Genomic DNA, 21,361 nt, shown 5'->3' on the forward strand with positions numbered 1-21,361 from the left:
TTTGAGGCAGATGCTGCTCCTCCCAAATCCCATGCTGAGGAGACCACATGCCAAAAGCAGCATGATTTTTTCCTCTTCCCTGTGCTTTTACCAAGAAGGAGACAGCTTAGCCCATGATGTTTTCCAAAGATGATATAAACATTACCTCAGGGAGGCTATGCCCCCAGTCCTGTTAAGACTCTGTCACACCACATTAGTCTGGGGCACAGGCTTGCTCCTTGCTCCATGGTATAAAACAAGCTCCTTCCAGAAAGAGTTTTACAGCAACCTCGCAGTTGCTTCAAATTAGAAAAATTGGCAGGTGGCCAAGGAAAGGAGTGGGAGCTTGTTCAACTGAGACAGACAGTTACAAAACTCTGTGCAAGAGCATCCAGCCTCAGATAGGTTTTCACAAAGTACCTTTTTTGCCATCCCGGTATTTAAATTTGTTTTAAAGGATTTTGAATCACCAAAAATTACCTGCTGGCTTGAATCTACAACTCTTATACTACCCAAACGGAGCATGCTGCTTTCCCTGAAAAATCAGATGTCATCTACTCAGCTGTGAAGGTAAGTTGTAACTGATTCTGCTTTCCTGAACTGACTTCTCTGAAATGCATTTGGAGAAGGGAATGCAATAGAAAGTTCTTTCAGAAAAATGCATATTTTTGCTGAGATACATATGATTCTGTTAGAAGTCAACTGTTGTGGTGTCTCAGTGAAATCTGCTTATGAATCTTCTCTTGTAATAGATGAGTAATAAACTTGGACATTTATGCACACAACATCCCCATCATAAAGTTAGCAGACAGATTGTTTAGAAATCAAGGATGTAATTTTCTGGGAAAGAAAAATTAAATGTCTACCTTTCACAGAGTTCAGGGTGATTAAATTACCTAAAACATTTTAAAATTATTTCTCTATCTAGCGTTAATCTTACATTCCACCAACCCAGACCAGAGACTGTTTGGGTTTTTTTGCTCATGAATGATTCCATCATCATTCCAAATCTTCACTTTAACCATAGTTGCTATGGTTTCATTGAAACATGTTTTGCAAAAAAAAAAAAAAACCTATAAATACCAAATAAACCGTTTTGCTTCAGGCTTGTGCTTTTGCAAAGTTAAACTCCTGCATTTAACTTATTAAACTCTCACAAACATATCCATTGGTTATTTTGCTGGTGTGTTTCTTCTGCTTGGTTGGTTTCTTTTCAAGGTCATTTTACTTTTTGTGTTCCCACTGCTACCAGCAGTGTGCTTTGTGCCTATGAGTAGGCTGGCGAGAGAATGTGTGCTGTTAAATACAAATGAAATGCCGAGTGTAAGTGATTAATCACAATCTTGGTCTGGGTAGCTGAGAGTATAAGTGGATTAGCAGTTTCAAGCTCCCTTTTTTCCGCTGGGTCTCTGGTTACCATTACCCAGGAAAGGCTGAGGCAAGCATCGCCTGCTGTCCAAAACCTGATATTCACAGTGGGGGCTAATTTCTCTCACCCACTCATTTTCAAGGAAATGATGAAGGTTTTCAGGCTGGAGTTTTAGGAAAATATGGATGTGAGCACAACATTACCCATAGCCCTTGGAGCTGTACAAGCTATGGAAATTCAATAACAGGAACCTGCTTCAGAAACCACACAACTATTGTATTCTATAGCATGCTGTGTTTAAGAAGCAGAAAATCCCTTCTTCCTGTCGTGCCTGCTCCCTGTTTTCCCTGACTTGGTACAACTTCAGCTGTGCTACTGGAGCAGATTTACCCTGGTGAGAATGGAGGGTTGTCAATGCCCCTAATGCTGTCTTCCCATGGATCCCACTGTAAGAAATGTATTTAAGAGTAGAGAAACACAGAGCCGGGAGGGCAGGGAAAAGAGTGCAGAAAATCAAAACTGGAAGTGGAAGGGCTGATATGCCTGCTCACTGTCATGGAGGAAATCCTAAAATCCTGTTCACTTTGAAGCCGCTGTGTTAAGTTTGTGCCGAATGGGAAGCCCACCATCACCATCCTTGCTGAACTCTGGAAAGGTGGAGCTAGGATCACCTCCATCAGGTGGGTGAGGACTACATGGTTTAGAGATTGGAAAGTGTATTCCCTCTCTCAGTGGTTGCCTATTCCTTGTCATTCCTCTACAATACTCCGCCAGTCTCATGAGTGGGAGTAAAGGTGGTAAGGGCTGGTCCTGCTCCATGTTGCTTAATGATACAGGAGACAGGAGGGTTTCTGAAACTGAGTATCTCAGCCAAAGGGACTACTTCTGGCTCAGCAGCAATGACAGGGAATGATGCAAACAAAGAAGGTAGTGTTTTGTTATTTCATCCCCTTCATCTTCTCCACACTTCCCTGTTGCACTTATCCATGTTTCAGTCACTGTGACAAGGTGAGGAGGTGTTGTAATCGCTGGACTCTGCCTAGCAGGCTGCTGTGGCCAGAAAGCTCAGCGAGGGTTTCCTAGGGCCATGTGATCAATCGCATCCCGGAGTCCATTTCGGACAGCCCTGCGATGTGGCTCCGGCAGCCAGCAGCATTACAACGCAGTGGTGGTAAAGAAGGTAGAGAAGGGTCTCTCATGAGGGCTTGAGATGGCTTTAATCACATCTTGTCCCCTCAATGTTCAGAGGTAGAGAGAACACGTGGTCTGAGTGTGGGGTGCTTTTGTCAGGGGCCCAAGGGTGGTCCCTGGGCAGGGTTGGGGTACAGGAGCAAATAGGGAGAAACCGAGGGAGCGGTCAGGACTAGGGAAGGGAACAGGGGGATCACAGAATCGGGGTTAACAGGCTACCACAAGGAGGTAGATGGAAACCCACACTTCAGAGGGCTGGGTTTGAGTGCCTGCAGGAGAAGTTCTTCAGTCCCATTCACAGAGCTAACATATATACTTAGTTCTCTGTGACATGTCCATTCAGAAGTCTCTCCCATGCACTGGTAAGCCTGATTTTCAGAGTCCTTAAACAGATGCTGTATGAACATTACATAAACTGTCATTGCATGATCAAAGAACATCCATGTTACCAAAGGGACACACTACAAATGACAAAAATAGAATTTAGATTCACCAGCAAAAGCTCACAGGGAAGCGAAAATCCTAAGGCTGCCTTCTACCCAAATACTGGTAATTTAAAACGTGTTTCTGGTTCAGAGAGGTTGCTTGTCACAGATACAAGACAGGTCAAACTCCATTTTCACTGCTGAAGTGGATTCTCTGTTAACCAAAAGGACAGCAGAGTGATTATGTGACTGCCTTGGCAGAGAAATCTAGAGATTTTGCAGGCTCATCTTCATGGTCCTACCTGGAAAACAAAGGCTGCAAATGAGATAACCACTGGGCAGATTTACATTTTAGTTACAGACATTGGGCTTCAACTGTCAGCAAAGGGTATTTATTTCTGCTCCCAGACTCTCTAAATTAAAAGGTGCACATCAGTAGTAGTTTCTCTGTTGGGCTGAAGAAGGAGTCTAGATTACTCTGATTTCCCAATGCTGAAATAAACAGTTCATGTTCTTCATAAATTAGGATTCACCTTGCACTTCTGGAAAAGCAGTGTGAAACTGTTCTTGGTTGTCTACCCTCAAGCCTCACCTGATGTTGGATGCAGAAGGGAAAGCCCAAAGTGATGAAAGCAGAACAGCAAAGCGCCTGATTCAAGTCTTCAAAGATACTTTACAGTTTCACTAAACCTTAGAGTGGGAATAGGGCAATATGTCCAAAGAGTCTACACATTTCTGTGAGGTTTAGGTGTTGGGAAGAACAGAATTGTTTAGTATAAAACTAATCACAGAGGATAATGAGGACCACTTTTAAGGAAGAATAGGCTATGAATAATGGGAAACTTCAGACTTCAGAACTTCAACAACAACATCGACCGGATAAGTTTAACCCATTGTGGTGCCTCCTTAAGTCTTTCCCAAATTGCCTTCATTATTGCAATCCCTACCCCCTTCATCTTCCTGTTGCTTTCCCACCAGCTAATATTCCCTACCTCCACCCCTCTGCTTTGCCCTTCCCGTGGCCACACTCCCCAATACCCCTGTTGGGATGCTTTCTGTTGCATTGCATTCCCCTTTTATTTACTCCTCGTTACCCCTTCCTCAGCCACATAACCCCATACCCCTGTCATCTAACTACCACCCCCTTTTTCCCAAGCTTTTAATTAATAAAGAAAGGGAAATTCAATGAGGGAGGGAAAGGAAGGTCCCCCTCTTGAAATTTCTCAATTTTTTTTTTAACAATCTTGTTTGAAAACCTCTGCAGAAGCAGCTACCCGAGCCCATACCCACACCCAACACCATGATGCCCAGCACCTGCCTCACCACTTTCTTCTGGATGCTCTTGACAACATTGGCCGTAGATGCTTGGTTGGCAGTGCAGCCCAAAGAGAATGCATAGCGAAAGCATCCATGCCAGCATCCAAAAGATGAAAGACTTAATCATAGAATTGAAGAAAGAAAAACCACCTGAGTGGTTTGAGGACTTGCTGGGACACTGGGGATTCACAAAGTGTTTAGCTTCACTGTTGAAAGTTGTGTTATAGATTCTTTTAATTGTTTTTTGTTGTTTGTGTGTATTCAGTTGCTTAAAACCTTTGCTTTTGAGATCCCTAGGAAAAGCCCTTTTAATTAATATAGAAGGGGGAGTTGTGGAGGGCGATGGGCCTGATGGACAAGGAATGAAAGGAGTCCTACAGTGGGATAAGTCCTAGGTTCCTTTCCAGCTTATGGTGACTGAAAGGCTTCCCCCAGAATGCTTTGTTCTGTTATGTTAATGCACCACAGTTCTGCTCCCCTGGTTGGCTCCGTTGGCCGCCACAACCCTTGTTACCTGATACGTCCTCAGAGTTTCTCTATTAGCTCCCTTACCCTGGACCCCCCATTGCTCTGCCCCGGGACTTCTCTGGAACCTTGCACGAGTGCGGATGCATTAAATCTCTCCTGTAGAACCCTGTGCAAAAACTCTTCTTGCTCATTGTCAGACTGTTTTAGCTGGCTATCCGGTGTGTGTGTGCCAGCATGCTGGCTGCACCAAGAGGCTTCCTTGGAGGCGCTTTTGGGAAGGTCGCAGCATGTTACCAACTAACAGAACCGCAACAGGAAACATATCCTGGCAGTGAGAGATATACAGTTAAAAAAATAATCCAGAGGGAAAGAAGGGAAAAGTCTCACTGGCTGGGATGCTTCACTCACTCTAGGCAAAGCTAGCAGAAATCTGTGGGGAGCAATTTTTCCTAGGCTGAGAGATGTGATAGTCCATATGTTGTGCTGGCTTTAAATGTATTGGCTCATCTTCAGTCTATCTACTGGATTTGTCTTCCTCATCCATGTATCACATCTTTCAGACCCAAATGGGGTGCAGCCTACAGAAATGGAAGCCAAATCTCAAAAACTTAATGGAGATAGTTGATTATGTTTGGACACCATCAGGCCACCCATCCTATTTTCAGCTGACATTCTCCCCCTCTCTTCTGGAGAGACCTCAAACCTGAAAAAAGACATCCTGCAACAAACAGGAATATCTCCTTGGCAAGAGTTCAAGGTTAAGTTAAGGGAAGGGATAAGGAAGGTTTAAGGAAGGGAACTGTTCAGTTAAGGGGTTGGGTTTTTTGGATGTATTGTAATCCACGGACTTTGTTTTATTTCTCTCTCTTTTTTTTTTTTTTTTCTTCAATAAAGATATTTTTCTTTCAGGAAAAAATGAGAGTGGGGAGAGCATTAATAGCTGAGGTGGGACCTGAAATGTTGTTTAAAAAATGTGCAATAAAAACAGGGAGTGACATTGCTATAAAACCAAGGAGAGCTGGAAGGGCAGAGCTGAAGAGATGAGTGTCCGGCCTGCTCACCCCACCTCTCTCCATTGGTCTGATGGGCCTCGTGACTGGATTCAGGCCAGCGTAGGAGTCCCATCACTGCAGCACAGAGGAAAGTGATTTGTGAGCTGATGAGAGAGAACCTCTCTTGTGTTTTTTACCCCTTGGAAAAAACAGAGAAACTTGAACTTTTTCTGGATTTGTCCAGGAAAACTCTCCCTTTTCTTGGAGGGGGACTCTCCTGGTGCTGGAACATACATCTGCTATTCTCACTAGCAGTTACGACTCAAGAATAAAAGTCTTTTTCCTTTTCAGGAGTCTATAAAAACTTGATGTTATGCCAGCCTTGCTAGCCCTGCACTGATGTTCCTGCACAGAGCCACTCTGCTGCCTTTCAATGCACCTGGGGATTGAACCTACTTCCCCAACACATCCCAGACTGCTGTTTCCAATCCTTTTTCACTATCACTAAATAGCAGAAATACAGAGAAGCATGTAGATTGCTCTTTGCATCCGTTCCCTATTCTAGACACCATGTTAGTATTTATTTAACAGAGCAATTGGCTCCTTTGAGTCTCTGTGAGTTCCAGCTCTGCAGAGATGTGCTCTGAAAGTTATCTTCCAGAGACTGTCCTTTTTTGGCCCCTAAACCTGAGATCATAGCCCTGCATTAGCAACCCTCCCCATCCCACACATCTTTGCTTGTCTCCTCTTGTGAATTACCAACCTGGTAGCCTCCTTCTCACAGACATTCAATTTTCTCAGTGTGTCTGTGTGTGTTTACCCAGGGTAAACCACTTTACCACTTCCTCACAGGAGGTTCCTGAGGAGGGCCTGCTGGCAGCCGCTCCTCCCCAAAGTTACAGTGGCTGATGGGCCATCCTGTAGCGCCACAATGCTGGCCAGGTGGCTAGCTCAGGGGCCGGGCACCAGGCAATAGCCCTGTCTGCCGCAGTAGCAGAGGACGGGTGCCGAGGGAGAGCGGGAGGCTAAGCGAGGTCCAGGCAAGGCTCACTTTAGCCACTGATGGAGAAGGTGCGGGGAGAGATGAAGCAATGAGGGACTCTTCTCGGGGGGGACAGGAATAGGTTTATTGCAGCTGGAGAGAGACAGGCCAAGAAGAGCAAAGAAAAGTCTCAGACAGGTGGTTTTCTACCCCACTGCTCAGGGTGGAGCAATCATAGAACATCCAATAACAGAACAGACAAGGGGTGTTACATAGGCAGGGATACATACAACTTAACCCATGGGGAGAGAGGTAGGCAGAGAGGGTGAGCACGGGCCAGTGGCAGAGTGATGTGGTGACCAAGGGATGGGAGAGCGGTGGCCATCGCAGACGTGCAGGGTGTCACGTCTTTCCCGCCTTGGCCAACAAACTTTCTTGCCAGACAGCCTGAGGGTGTCTATGTTGTGGCGGGCAGCTATCTTAGCGTTCCTGGGCCTCATGAGAATTAAACCACTGCACCTTTTGTCCAACAGGGTCCAGGACACCCTGGCAAGAGCCATGGCTCACCGCAACACTGTAGCCTGCTCACATGATCTGGGAAGGCACTCTCCAGCTTCTGGACACTGATTTCCCAGTGGAAAGGCCAAGGCTGCTTTGGCCTCTCTTAAGTTACTGTTTGTGTCATTCAGTGCAGACATTCCTGCTAGAAAGTGGTGATACATATCTGCAGATGACCTCTGAGCACCAGCTTTGCAGTGAGGCAGCAAGAAACTATTCCAGGGAGAGGCAGCAATTTTGTCGGGAATAAGATGGTCTATGCTCCAGCAAAACAGCTAGCATAAAGGCCTGGTGTCTGGATCACAGCTCCTGCTCTTTTCCTGGAAGAAAGGAATTTTCGTTTCTTTCCCTATCTTGGGTAAAGGGAAAAGAAAATAAAGAAAAAATGTTCCATTTACTGACTCAACTTCATCGTCATCAACTTTACCATGTGTTCAAGTGTCCCACATGGGAATGCAAAGATCAAGTAATGTCAATAGTCAGACACATGGAAGCAGTTTAGGCAGGATGAGCAGGACCAGTGGTCCTGGCTAACTGTGAAACAGGTTTTCCTATTCCCTCTCCCCTCCTCCCTGCACCCCCAGAGAGAGTGAGTACTCTCGGTCCAGGGTTGGCCCTTGGTGTCTCAGAGGGGCTGTGCTGCATAGCCTCCATGGACCTCCATGCTGTGCAGTGAATATTATTTGATTCTCTAGAGAAGGGGCTTCATTTCTCTGTATTTTAAGCTTTACGGATGGATTGTGCTGCTTTACATTGGACCAGGGTTTTGGAAGCTGCATTGGAGACTGCCTCCAGCTTTTTAAGGAGAATTGAGAGTTTCCTCTGCAGAACTGCCTAGGATGGCTATGTTCATGCTGACAGGCCACTTACCTCAGTCCTAATTCAAAATTTCTGTTCATGGAGTTTCTCAGACAGAAATACATGACCTTGCACTGTGTCACACCTGAACAGTGCAGCCTGCACTACCAGGAGCTGCCTAACTTGTAGGACCTGATCTGTGCAGCTGGTCTGAGAGCTTGCTCTGAACCTTCCTGGAGTGTCTTTCTCTGACAGATCTAACAGAATATGCAAAAATTTTTATTAAATACAGATAATCCTTAAACTCACCTGGAGAAAAGATCCAAGAAAAAATATAAGGGCACCTTGGGAACAGGAGTTCTTAGAAACCACCAATTATCTGTAGGTACAAAAATGCTGTTAGTGAGGATTTTCTTGTTATTCTCTAAGTCCGTGAGAGACTTTTCTCTCTCACAGAAGAGGTAGCAGGGAATGTAAACAACCAAGCCACCTGCAACATTGGAAAGTCTTGTTTATGGTATAGTAGAAAATATTTTGATAATGGATGTTTTAGGATTTTGGCCAATCACCCCCAAGGGGTGGCTGGTCCTTTGTCCAATTAGACTATGAAGAAAAAAGTCTATAAAAGGTTTGTAAAATAATTAAATAAATCAATCTTGCTGCACAATTCCTGCCTGCTGGATCTTCTCCTCCTCCTCCTCCCTATGGCTGCGGGACATGGTGATATACCCTAGGGCCCAGGCCTGCGGTAATAATTATCTTGTATTCTCCCTCTCTGCAGTCATGCTCTATCCTTGAGAGTCAGGGCTTCTATCTGAGACTTTTGATTGCCAAAGGCTCAGAAAAAAATGTCTGAATGGTGTGTGTAAAACATCTGCTTCTGCAACCCAACAGGGCATATATTAAATCCCTGCAGTGAAAGTCAGGTCACAGCTGAGGTCAAATCAGTCCTCACAGTTCCTTTGGTGTGTGTGATATAAGGACATGCACAGATCGGGTCTGCTGTGGGTGCAGCTCCAGGGATGCCCAGGGCATATTTGGATTGCTGTATCTGGCAGGTTTTAGCCCCAGATTTCCCCTCCTGCAGATAAGGGCTTGAAGCCAGCAGGGTTGTTTTTATACCTCCTGAACAAGTTAAACACCCATGAGAAGTACTTTGATGTGATGTGTCTCTTGGCCATTTCTAACCTGACTCAGCAATCAGGAAGTTGTATCACCTCTGCAAGGATAGGCCAGGGTTGTAAAACATCTCTGTTCCCTTAGTTAGGACCATTTTCTTCATCAGAAGGGATGGCCAGGACACTCATTGCCATCAGTGCTCGTGCTTGAGCAGCCTCTGCATCGACTCTGGCACAAGCTTTGGATTCCTTGACATTAAGACTTGATGATCCCATAGCAGAAACAATTTCTCTTGCATGGAAGAACTGCCAAGACACCCTTAAAAGGAAGGCTCTGCCAAGAGAACACTGCTGGAGATGCTCACCACTGCTCCATCCTCCCCAGGAACCATCCTGAGCAAGCCCAGGAGCAGACGTGTGTCTCCCCTGCCCCACCGAGCCCCAGTGCAGAGGGGAGACAGCCTGATCCCTTCAGACCCCATGGCCAGAGCTGGGCAGGACCATGCCCTGGCACAGAATCCCCCCATCAGAGCAGCCCGGCCAGCCATGTTCCTGTACACGCCTCCATTCCAGGCTGTCAGCGGAAGCAGATGTTTCTAATTTATCACTAAAACCAAACAACTTAATCCACCAAATATGCAGCAGTGGGGGGTGAGGAGGGGCCCCTTCACTTAAAGCTGATTTATAAATTGGACGATTAAGCTTAATTTGTCTATGAATAAGGCAAATCTGTGTCAGATACTGTTACTAATGCTTCCTCCCCCTAATTTTTGCAAGTCCTAAACATCCAAACCCTTTCAACCTGAGGCGGTAGGACACATTCCCGTTCTGCTGGCCAAAAGCATCTGGCACTGTTTCCTTTCGTCAACAACTCCAATATTTATCTATTTAGCCCTTCAGAACATTATTTGGGTGTAACAGATGTTGCAGCCCTCTGTGGCACAGGTGCCAGAGGCAGGCCTCAGCAGCAACCCTAGTGTACCCCTTCTTGCTTTTGGGAGTGTTATTTCCCCTTGGCTCGCTGGTAGTGATGCCTGGAGGGCAGCCTGGCACCAGAGAAGCCTGTGCTGGAGGCTCCTGGCAGTGGGGACTGTGCTCAGGGCTTGCACAGAAACAGCATCTTCCTCACTCCACAACATGGCTGAAGGCCCTGATGGGAAGGGTCCTGAGTCCAAGCCCATTTCAGATTAGACTGAGAAAATTACTGGGTTTGCCTATTTTGTATCAATCCTGGAGGTCATGGCTAACCTCAGATCATCTGTATTTCAGCACATGCACAGCTATCAATCCATCCAGCTACAAACCCTTCTCCTACAACCAATACAGATGTCCTGCTTCTGCTGACAGCCCTTCGAACCACCAGTTCCTACTGCTCATAGCTTGTGTCGTTGTTCATGAAAAAGGGTTCTTCTCCAAGCAGCTGGCACTCAGCCACAGCATGTCTGCCATGCACAGCAACAGTGAAGCAATAGCAATGCAGTAGCCTTAAAAAGATCTTAACAGCATAAGCCTTGTGTGTCTGTGAAAGGTAAGGGGAAAAGGCAACCCCAACCAGCAGTAGGATTGTCAAAACACCTGGGCATCCACAAAACAGAAAACACCCGGTGCAGGAATGGGAGGGCGTCCTTGTGTATGGCCTCAGCAGCCCACAGACCCCCACCCTGTGGTGCCAGGCTGGGAACACCAGGACAGCAAATTGCCCTGCTAAACCTAGCCTGGTGACAAGGGGAAAGAACAGCTGTACTGATTTCTTCAGCTACATCTCTAAAAACAAGGATTTCATTAAGTGTCCTTGCCTGGTAGACATTGCAGTGCTCCTTATTCCTCATAAGCCACTGCCCCTGCTGCAGAGAGGGACCCAATGGCACAGACTGACTCCCGGATGTCACACACAAGAATAAGTCCCTTCAACCCAGGCATGTGGGTATCTGTACTGCAGCCATGGCATAGCACACTGCTTTTGGACATTTGAGCTTTCAGGTTTAATTGCAGAAGTGGGTTGTAAGAAAATGCAAAATAGCCTTGTATACAGCTCTCTGCTGGGGTCACTGCAATGGTGATAAGGCTGTGGGATGCTGTTGCAATGACCAGTGCCCCTCTCCTGAGCAGTCTCTTCGGCTGTAAGCAGGATCTCCTGGGGTTGTAGCAGTCAGGAAATGCTTCTCCTCCATTATTTCTATTAAATGGTAGCATTAGACAATGTACCAGAATGTCAATGAACTTCTCTTCAAGTCCAAATATCAGGTAGGCTAAAGGGAGGAGTGAAAAGGAGAACAGAAGAAAACCAGAAGGAAAGCAGCAGCAGCAGCAGCAGTGGGAGCAGGAATCAGAGCCCTTAGTGCTCTGCTACAGCTGCTACATTCCCATCCCTCCCATACACAATATGTATAGAGAAGCTGGAAAACAGCGGGTTTGAGAAGAAAACTGAGGACACCTGGAACAACACTGAGCTTGAAAAGAGCTGAAGCAATTCTAGTTTTTGTCTAACAAAAGAAAACACTTTTTGTAACACAGTCCAGACAAGCCTGTATCACTTTAACAATTTTAAGCTACATGCAATGGAAGCACCAGAAGCAATTTATTCTGCAACACTGCAGTCTGCTTTTCAGTCATGAAGCCTTTTCCCAAATGAAGAGATGTCATTCAATTAATTTTTACCAGTGATACAGCCCTTTACTTCTTGAGAACTGGGCTGGGCTTCAAATGGTGATACACCCTGTAAGTGGCTTCTCCTCTACCTAGTTATAGAGGTGCCTTCCCTCATTCTGTACCTGTAAGGGATGATCAGAGATATCCTCATGTCTGAAAGCTTTGTACTTGCAGGAAGGAAACTAGTTGCAGCTCATTGCAAGAAAAGAACATTTTACTTTGATGTTTTAGATTGCTTGGTCTGAAATAGCCTCAACCTCACTCCAGACCTGCTGAAAACTGATGCATTTGAACAAACAAAGTTGTTTCAGATTTCCAGATATACCTTGTATGTGATATTCTGAGGCCCTGGATTTTATTTCTGCTTATTTTTTCCAAGGTTATAGAGAAGAAAGGGCTATAGATTTAACTTATGGGAGATTTGATTTGTGCATAAAGGACTATTTTCTTAAACTGTCAAAAGATTAAACATAATGTTTTTCAATCATGTTCAAGGTACATGAGCAGCAGATTTTTGATGGGAAAGTGGCACAAGATTCTGATAGAAAGCCTGCTCTCTAATTCCTGGGGAGTTTATTTTGCCTTCCTACCTCTGATGAAGTAGCAGTACTTGAAATAGGTTTTGCTTTTGGCTGAAAATACATCCCACAATGGAAGAGAATGGATGTCCTTGCCTTAAAGCATCTCCCGGCTTCATCCGTGTTGTCTGACCTCTGAGACAAACAGCAATTTAATAAAAAATCCTTTCTGACCCTCAGATGGAAGATCGCACAGCTCCTCAAGTAAAGGCTCAGGACATTTATATCTGAGCATGAAACTTTCTTTTGATGGGTTTTAATGTTATGTGGTTTTGCTATTCCTAAATTATACAGCTCAGTGAAGCATTCAAAAACAAGTGTTCAGCCCCCCTGGGGTATGGTACAAGGCTTAAGGATAAGCTTTGATGTGGATATAAAGCCATGGTGGCTGTCAGACTCTGAGTCATTTTCCAGTGGCACCAATGTGACCAGAAAGGGAATATATATGCTTCCACATAGTTTTGAGCCAGAACTTCAACTTCTGCTGCTGTAAACTAACTATGCTGCCTTTGCAATCAGTGCAGCAGTACTGGTGTGTATCAGCTCAAGAATTAGCCATTCAGATTTCAAGACTGAGAAGTAATATGGGCAAGATATTACACATTACAGATTTTAAAAGATTTGCCTTTTACATTTTAATGACAAATTATAAAGTCAGAATTCTTCCTTTTTTTAATGTGCAGTTTGAAACATCAACAGGAATTTGCAGGTCCTGAGTCATTGCCCATTTTTCCCTAGTCCCTACACTAGCTGAGACAACATGAGTTAGTATCATTAGCATCTTGCCTCAAGTGCGAAATTGCTGCAATCCTAACTTGGCTGGCTTGGCAGGCCTAAGCAGGTATGCAGCAGAGTGTCTAGAATGGGGGCTGGCAATATGGGACACCCACCATAAGGGTTGCAAAGGAGCTTAATTGGATCCCTCCAGGAAAGATAACTAGTCTAGCATACATCTGTGGCCCATGCCATATTTTTTTTGGTTTTCACTGAAGTGATCCATCATTTCCTAGCTATATGCCACATATATATATATACATATATATACATATATATATAAAACACCATGGTGGGACCATGTATAAAATAGCATTACTCACCAAAAGCTAGATGTAAGATCAAAGTGTAAGGGCCATGCTTATGAGCCACTCGTTTAAATATAAACATTCTTGTCTTTCAAGAATATACTGTCTCGCCTTTCAATTCTTCCCAAGCCCTCCTTATGTATGAACTGAATTTCAAAATGAAAATTGATTGCAGGTGTCTAAAGTGTATTTTTCCAGGCCTTCAATTTAAACAAGTTACAGCAATACTCACCTTCATACAGTTTTTGATCATTATGATATGAACTCTCACTGACAGCAGTAAAGACCATGGGGACCTTTCCTCATTTCCAGAACCAGCTTTTATTAATTTGGATCCCATTTTAGACTGTCAGAAGGGCTGTTTTTTAAGGAGAATCATTAATTTGATGATCCCTAGTACAGCTGCCTACCACATGTACAGCAGCAGTGTTAGCACTTCTTCATTTTCCCCCTCTTTCAGCCTCAGCACTGGAACCTATTACATGGCTGGCATCTCATAAGTGCTGCGTTACATCAAAAAATTACCTGTAATAGCAAGGTAGCTATTAATAACTAATAGTGCAGAGAGCTGACAGCAGGTAGGATGCCAGCCCTGAGAGATGACCACTCAATTTCTTACTCTGCACAGACTGTGATCTCTGGCAAATGTCATCCTTGTGCCCTAGGTCCACATCTGTAAAATAAGATACAATGTTTTGGCTTCCATGCCAAGTAAGTATAATCAAATGATTGGGTGATCAGCTACGGCAATAACCATGAGTTTGTAATTACTTGGGATAAAAGATGCAAAAGTCCCTCTGGATCGTAATCACTGATGCATCTCCTTGCTCTTGGAGGTAATGGAGGTCAGGTGTGTTGTATGGAATGGAAACCTCTGAATAATAGTCATAATTGAAGACACAGCTGCCAGCTGATTCGACCTGCTTAGAGCAGATGCTGGATGAGATGAACTCCAAACGTCTCTTCCATCCCAAATTGCCCCTGTGACTCTGTTCTAATGCCGCACCTCTACAAATACATTCTCTCAGAGAACTGGGGACTGTGGTGCACACACCCAAAGCAGTGCTGCAGGACACAGCCTGCCTCCATCAGGGACAGATCAAGCCGTGATGGTCTGAACCGATTCAGGGCAGTTTGATGCCTCCACCAAAAGCACTTTGGTACTTGTGGCCCCAGACTCATCCAAGAAACAGTGTAGGTGTCTTCAGGTGGAACTGTGCCTCCATGGAGCCAAGCAATGGCAGGTTTATCTTCAGATTAACCACCTAAAGGTAATGAAAGTTTACCATGTTGGGGAACATGCTCTCTAGTTCACATTTACCTGCCATTTGATCTTACATCACCACTGCATCAGTATTTCAGTCCTTCTTGCCCAGCCTTTATGTGAAATAGCAAAATTAAGCCTTGTGGTTCCTATGGACTCTCTGTGTAGCATCTCTCATGAAGTAATAAAGTGTGGGCTTTGCAAAAGCCTTGTGCACTGACATTGGAAATAATAGCTTCTGGGATATGTATTTGGGGTTTTTTTAAAAGCAGTGAGTAAATTAGACAATTTCCAGACAGAGTCTGACCAAAGTAGTTTAATGGACTGTCACATCACACCTGAGGACCTACTTTCTCAGGGTCTCAGAGATAACCATAGTGCCACAGCAGCAGAGCAGCACTCCCAGCCTGCAGACAGCACAGCACAACCAATCTCTTGGGTGGAAATATAAGTAAGAAACATAAGACTTTAATTTAAGTATAAGGATCTACACTTCCTCTGGGGGGGAAAAAAAAGAAAGAAAAAATATTTTTACATTTTTGATGTGGTTGATCATGACACAGACTTCACCCTACAAGTCTAGTGTTTTTCTATCTGTGTTACAGCTCATGGGGTCCTGACCAAGCTTCCATGTTCACATTCACAATTGCAGCTGTAACTGCAACCCTTATGTTTGAAACTGTTTTCTTAGCTCTGCATAAACATCCGTGAATGTGTATACAATAACATGCAGTAAGGCAAATGACATTTGCAGTTACCAGCTGCCTTCCAGTTGTGAGGCAACATTACACATGGCTACAGCAGAGTGGAGCACCCAGAGGCTTGCAGTGCTTACACAGTTGTGGTGTGGCTGAATTGGGCTGGGGATAAATGACATCATCCATGCCTGGGGGCTGCGAGTGCACTGCCCAATGGCTTGTTGCTTCCTTAGTCAAAAGCCACATCCCTGGGGCAGAAACCGAGTCATGCCTGGGAGTAATTAATTTGCGCTCAAATTAGTACTGTGGTTTAGATGTCCCTACCAAAATCAACTCAGATCGGCCCTCAGAAGTTAGGTATATATTCTGCTTGCCTCAAAACACTTCACAGAGCAGCAGATCACAGGTCCCAGGCAGTTTTTGAAGTTTAGCCTCGTGTAGTTACGGACAGAAAGCTGGACAGCATCCCGACACGCCCCACTCGCAGGACTGCGGCCTGCAACCTGGGCGTGTGCGAGCAGTCTCTGTGCCAAGCCGTGCTCCTACACACCAGGTCACAAGGTCTCCAACATCATAAAACAAGGTTAAAAGTCAAAAATGCCAGTTATTTTCTAAAAATAGGAAAGATGAGCTGGGAGAGAGGGAGAAAACGCTTCCTTGCCGATGGTTTAGCAGCGGGGAAGAGGTCCAGCACAACAGGCCCACCTCAGCATGGCCCAGCAGGGGAGTGCTGCACCCACCTACGGAAATGAGTCCTCGGGATGAGACTTGAGCCCACTGAAGAAAAAAGGTGTTCTGGTATCTTAAGAACAACACTTGCTCTCACACTAGTTTAAAGCAATAGCTTTCAAACATGTATTTTAATTAAAAAAAGAAAAGGTAAAAAGTTTGAAATTCAAGATATATGATTTGATAGTGCCTCATACTTTGAAACTGTTAGTGGAGAAAGGAAAAGTGAAAAGAGCAGGAAGAGCTGAAGGAGCCAAAATTAATTTATTGTGGATTTAGGGTTTCAGTATTCAACAAAGGAAATGGATATAAATGGAAACTAAATTGAAACTGAGGTCTCTCTCATTCAACAAAATATATTACTGCTACTAGCCAGCTACAATATGGAAAGACAATTTAACTACTAATAAACAACTTTGAAGTTGTACTTGTGTTTTTGTGTCTTAATAAAGCTGGAAAAAAAAGAAGCAACAATAAAAGCAAAACCCAAATCTTAAGGTTCAAGAAAAACATTGATAACAAGTATATAAAATGTGTAGGGAATTTTTTCAAGTCCATTGTTCACACAAGGGAATAACGAAAGAGATCATTTGATCATTGTTCATTAAAAACCATTATTTCCTTAATCTAGAAATGCTTGCTAAAAGTTTTGAGGGCTTTTCTATTTGTTTCTTTTATGTTTACATTTCATAAAGCCAAAAAAATCACATTTACAATATTTTAAAGTTTGATTCTAGACTGTAAGCTTGTTTCTCTTTTTCCCTCTTTTGCTACTGAATACAATGGAATGAATGAGGACTTTGATTTCCCTTCTTATCTTCTGCTCCTTTAATGTGGTTTTTTTTCATCTTCTCTGTAAAACCTTCGTCCTTATCGCCTGAGAATTATATGACTATGTTTAAACTATTGTCTTTATTCTGGTAGATGTAATTTTTAAATGAAGCAGGATTTTTTTTTCCTGAAACCTTACATTTACCTATTTTAAGCTACAAAATCTTTTTGCTTTTCTTCTTTGTCTCACTAGTTGTTCTACTGAGGACTTGTTCCAAAAGCTATGCTTGTTTTTATGAAGTTTAGTAAGTTTAAGTAGCCAAAAGCAAAGAAAGAGAGGAAAAAGTAGTAAACAGATCTTTTGCGGAGAAAAAAAGTCTGAAAACCACTCATTTTGCTTACAGGGGATTCATTGCATTTATAATGTTCAAAATGCTAAACTTCAGTATGTGTTACATTTCCTGGCTGGGATACAGAGATGTTCCCAGAATATCGAGGTCTGAAATAGAAAACCAGCAGTAAGCTCATCTGGAACACAAGGAACCTCAGCAGAAGGGACAGAGCTTGAGAGCGCTGCCACTTGGGAGCCATGAACTGAAATAGAGAAGCCTGTCATCTTTGTTTTCTTTTTAAAACATGTGAACAAATTAAAAGCTAAAAGCAAGCATTGTGTTTTGATTTTGCTGTGCCTGTGCTAGCAGCATTGCTCTCGTGCCCTCTCGGTGCAGAGCACACATGCCACAGCTCCTGCGCTCCCGTCGCCTGCTCTTATGTTACTGCTCAAGTATGCATTCAGAAAAGAGCCAGCAGATATAGTAGATTTATTCTAGTTGTTGAGGTCAAGGACTCCTTTTTTTTTTTTTTTTTTGATTCTGCAGAGAGGGAACTCTTTCCTCATAGCACCAGACAGGCTTTCTGCTTTGCAGTCTACTGTCAGTGCACACCACAGATAAAAAAACATCTGAGAGCATTTTTAAAGGATTTATCAATCCAAAGCACCGGTGAGCTATGTGCTGTCTCCAGTGTCAGAGTTAGGAGGCTTTCAACAAGGGACAATACCTGCACAAAGTGCAAGCCAGAGGCTCCAGCTGCTGCAACCTTTTGCAAGCCATGTAAGTAAAGGGCTTTATTGTGCTGAAGCAAACTGTATATTCTCTTGCCTCATAAAAACTCTGAGATAATCTAAACTTGAGATGAATTTCCTAATACTAGTAACATTGCTATCCTGCTGTCCTTTTGAATAATGCATGTATGTCAGCACAATAAATAAGTATCCTACCTTGTTTTGCTTGTGAGTCTTGTAAGGAGCAGAATCTGTAGCACCTCAGGCAGGCTCTGTTTGTTTTTCTGATCACTGACTGTTTCTGTTCTCTGTTTGTGATCAGCACAGAGACCTTTCTGATTTCTCTGATTTCTTTGATTTCAAGGACAATGAGAAGCAGGCAGGGAAATGCAAAGGCTGTTCAAAGGAAAACAAAGAGCATAAAAGTAGTTTATAAAGTGTTGTCAGTGAACCCAAAAGTGGTATGTAACCCCCAGGTTGAACTTGTGGTCTTGTAGGATTTTATGTGCTTTATAGTGAGGTTTAAGGGGTCACAGATTATGTGACTAAGAGGAACGTTAAATAACAGAAGAAATATTTTGATTGCTTTATAAAGTGTAACTTTATGTTTGATAAAATGTAACTTTATGTTCATGCTCACATTTAAATCTGTCACTTTCTGTATAGTTATCTGCAGCTTATGGCAGGGGACAGATCAACTTTCTGTGAGCTTCACAATATAATTTAAAGTCATGAAATATTTCCTTGTTCTTTATGTAGTTCATATACTTATTGGCATCAATAGGCCTGGCAGAGAGAGGTTGAAATGCCAAATTTCTCTTCCTGTCTTTGAAGTGCTCCCTGCCATTTTGATTGCTGCCAATATATATGGTGATAAATAAATGGAAGCTGTATTAGGTTCACTTACCAGGTACAGGTGGTACTACCCTGAGACAGAAATTTCATGCACTCAGAATTCTCAGTGTCTTCCTGTTCAGAGAGTCTCTAGTTCCCTTGCATTCCATATTTAAAAAGCATCTGATCCCTATGACTTTGCACATTCTATTTGGCTCACACTTTTTCCCAGTTCCCAATAACTTTTAATAGGTCCTTTCCCCAGACCCACATGTCTGAAAGGTGCAAACCTGCCCTCCAACCCTCACAGTGCAACTCTCCAACCCTGACACATACCCACAGGTACCCAACCCAACTTTATTATTGCAGATACTCCACTTCAGTCACCTCTTGCATCAGGTGCTCAGAGGAACATGGATGCTGCCCTAAATATCTTACCACCTCTCCCAGCCCTCCTCTTTCCCTTCATTTCCATGGCAATGCAAGATCAGCATGCGGAGAGAGGCACTGTCCATTAAGGGAGATGCCCACGATTCTTTGAAGGCCATGGGAAGGCCGTCCTTGACGTCAGCCAGGCAGTCAGACCTAGGTGCCAAAAGAGCAAGGAAATTAATAGACCTGCAGGGCTGGGAGATGCAGTGTGCTGCTTCCAGGGATGTTGGGGAGTCACCTCCCTGAGCGAGGATGGGGAAGGGCTCTGTTGAAAGAAGTTTTCAGGGTGATAAGGATCACACCTTGAAGGTGCACTGGCAGGAGCAAGTCAGAGGTGAACAGGGCTGGTATGAAAGTCAAACTCCTCTGATGATGGAGGAAGAGGATATTGCTTTTCAAGAGTGTTTGGAGAATGAGAAAAAGTTTAATTTTCAGCACAGAGATGGGTAGGAGGTGTTTTCTTTGCAATACAAAACTGTCCCATACCTAGCTGGTGCAACCACACTCCAGGGAGAAAACAGCAGTTTATTATACTTTTTGAATTTATGTATATTTATGTGTTCTCTTGGCAAATGCATCTCTTGAGTTCTAAAGCTTTCTTCATATAGTCCTTTGCTTTGAAGCAACAGATGTCAGTGATAAGCAGACGGTTATGGCTTTGAATTTGAACATCTTTAAATACTTTGTTGCATATATTTTATGGTGAGGAATGCACTCTGTCTTACTATGCAGAACTTATGTACTAAATGAAAAGTATCCATGTCTGGACGTTTGATGTCACTTCCTAGCTCACAAACCAATAAACCACATGTTTTTCAGGATTATTTGCTATGAGATATTTTAATCTCATTATTCAGCTCGTGTTTTCAAGTTTGCAACCAACTGTGAAATGCTCTAATCTGATGTGAGCTCAAAGAGAACAAGCAACAAAAAAAGCCAAAGGAGCTGCCCCAGTTGTGAATTGCATTTTCGCTCTGATGTATCCTGTGAGCAGGCTGAAATCTTCCTCTTGCACAATTTCCCAGAGGAAATAATGCAGTGCCTATGAAAACCAGTGAACAAAATCTTTTGATCTTTCTTACTCTAAACCTTCATTTTCAGGAGGTACAGCTATGAAATTTGATGAGTGGAGTATCTAAGAACGTAAGATCTTAAGAATAAATCTGGGAACACAAATGGAAAGAAGAGATCTGAAATAAGAAAATAACTCTCATTTTCTTTCAAGGAAAAGAAATCATACAAACAGATTTCATCCAAATGTTTTGCTATTGGATATTAATTTACTGCTCTAAAAAAGTTCTTTTCTCCCTCTCTGCCTGATTTTCATTCCTGAAGAGTTTGTTTTATAAAGAAATCACTTGACATGACCTGTGATGTGTGAACTATTTAAACTTTATGTAGTTGATCTTAAGAATGGATTATTGCACATATTTTTGAAGGCTTTATTAATTATAATGACACAAGAGATGTTATTGCATGGACTCAGTGCTTATACAAGGCACCAGCTTGCCTTGAAAGAGGAGAAATGCCTCATTTCAACCAAACTTTGGAGTTTTGCCTCCGTCTTTAAGAAGGAATGGGGCTGTTGAAGGATTCATGGTGCTGAAGGGGTGCTAGAAGATCTCAATGGTGATGCAGGACCTGCTCTTTCCCTCTCTTTTTCCATCTGCGTCTGATTCTTCTTGTAACATTCTCCTTTCTCACTTCTTCAGGATACAGAATCTCCTAATGCCAGGCTTTTCCAGAACACAGGTTTTCCTCAAATCAGCCTCTCCTTACTCCACAGCACCATGATTGCTGTTCAGCCTTTCTGGAGTAGAGAAGGCTTGGGTTGGAGAAGGGGCCTAATGAGGGCAGAACGCCCCAGCACAGCTGGTGAACCAAACTGTCCACCTGTTTGGATTTCAGTTGCTAATCCCCATCCCTGCAGGTACAAATGAAGTAGCCCACATGTAAGCAAAACATGAAGGCTTATGACCCTTGAAATCTGATGCCCAAGGCTAAGGGATGTTTTCATTACTGCCTTGCACTTAATTACTGTCTATGCATTTCCTGGTGTTTTCC

General features: G+C 43.5%; 1 protein-coding gene and 1 long non-coding RNA gene across 4 annotated transcripts in view; one reads left to right on the forward strand and one right to left on the reverse strand.

Annotated features, from left to right (window-relative positions):
* Positions 1–204: 204 nt before the first annotated feature.
* Positions 205–21,361, forward strand: part of LOC125326126 (complement C1q tumor necrosis factor-related protein 7) — a 118,042-nt gene continuing 96,885 nt past the window's right edge. Inside the window, exon 1 of one of the 3 annotated variants that reach the window (XM_048303986.1) lies at positions 205–549. The gene's annotated coding sequence lies outside the window, so the exon portion shown is untranslated. The remainder of the gene's footprint in view (positions 550–21,361) is intronic. The other 2 variants (XM_048303980.1, XM_048303981.1) reach the window with 2 other exon arrangements.
* LOC125326128 lies at positions 2,559–18,406 on the reverse strand. The gene is made up of 3 exons (XR_007203701.1): positions 18,248–18,406; positions 8,389–8,458; positions 2,559–3,266 (listed from the first exon to the last, which is right to left on the reverse strand). It is a non-coding gene; the product is annotated as an uncharacterized LOC125326128 (long non-coding RNA).

Source organism: Corvus hawaiiensis, chromosome 5 (assembly GCF_020740725.1).
Source record: "Corvus hawaiiensis isolate bCorHaw1 chromosome 5, bCorHaw1.pri.cur, whole genome shotgun sequence".
In the NCBI taxonomy this organism is placed as follows: Eukaryota; Metazoa; Chordata; class Aves; order Passeriformes; family Corvidae; genus Corvus; species Corvus hawaiiensis.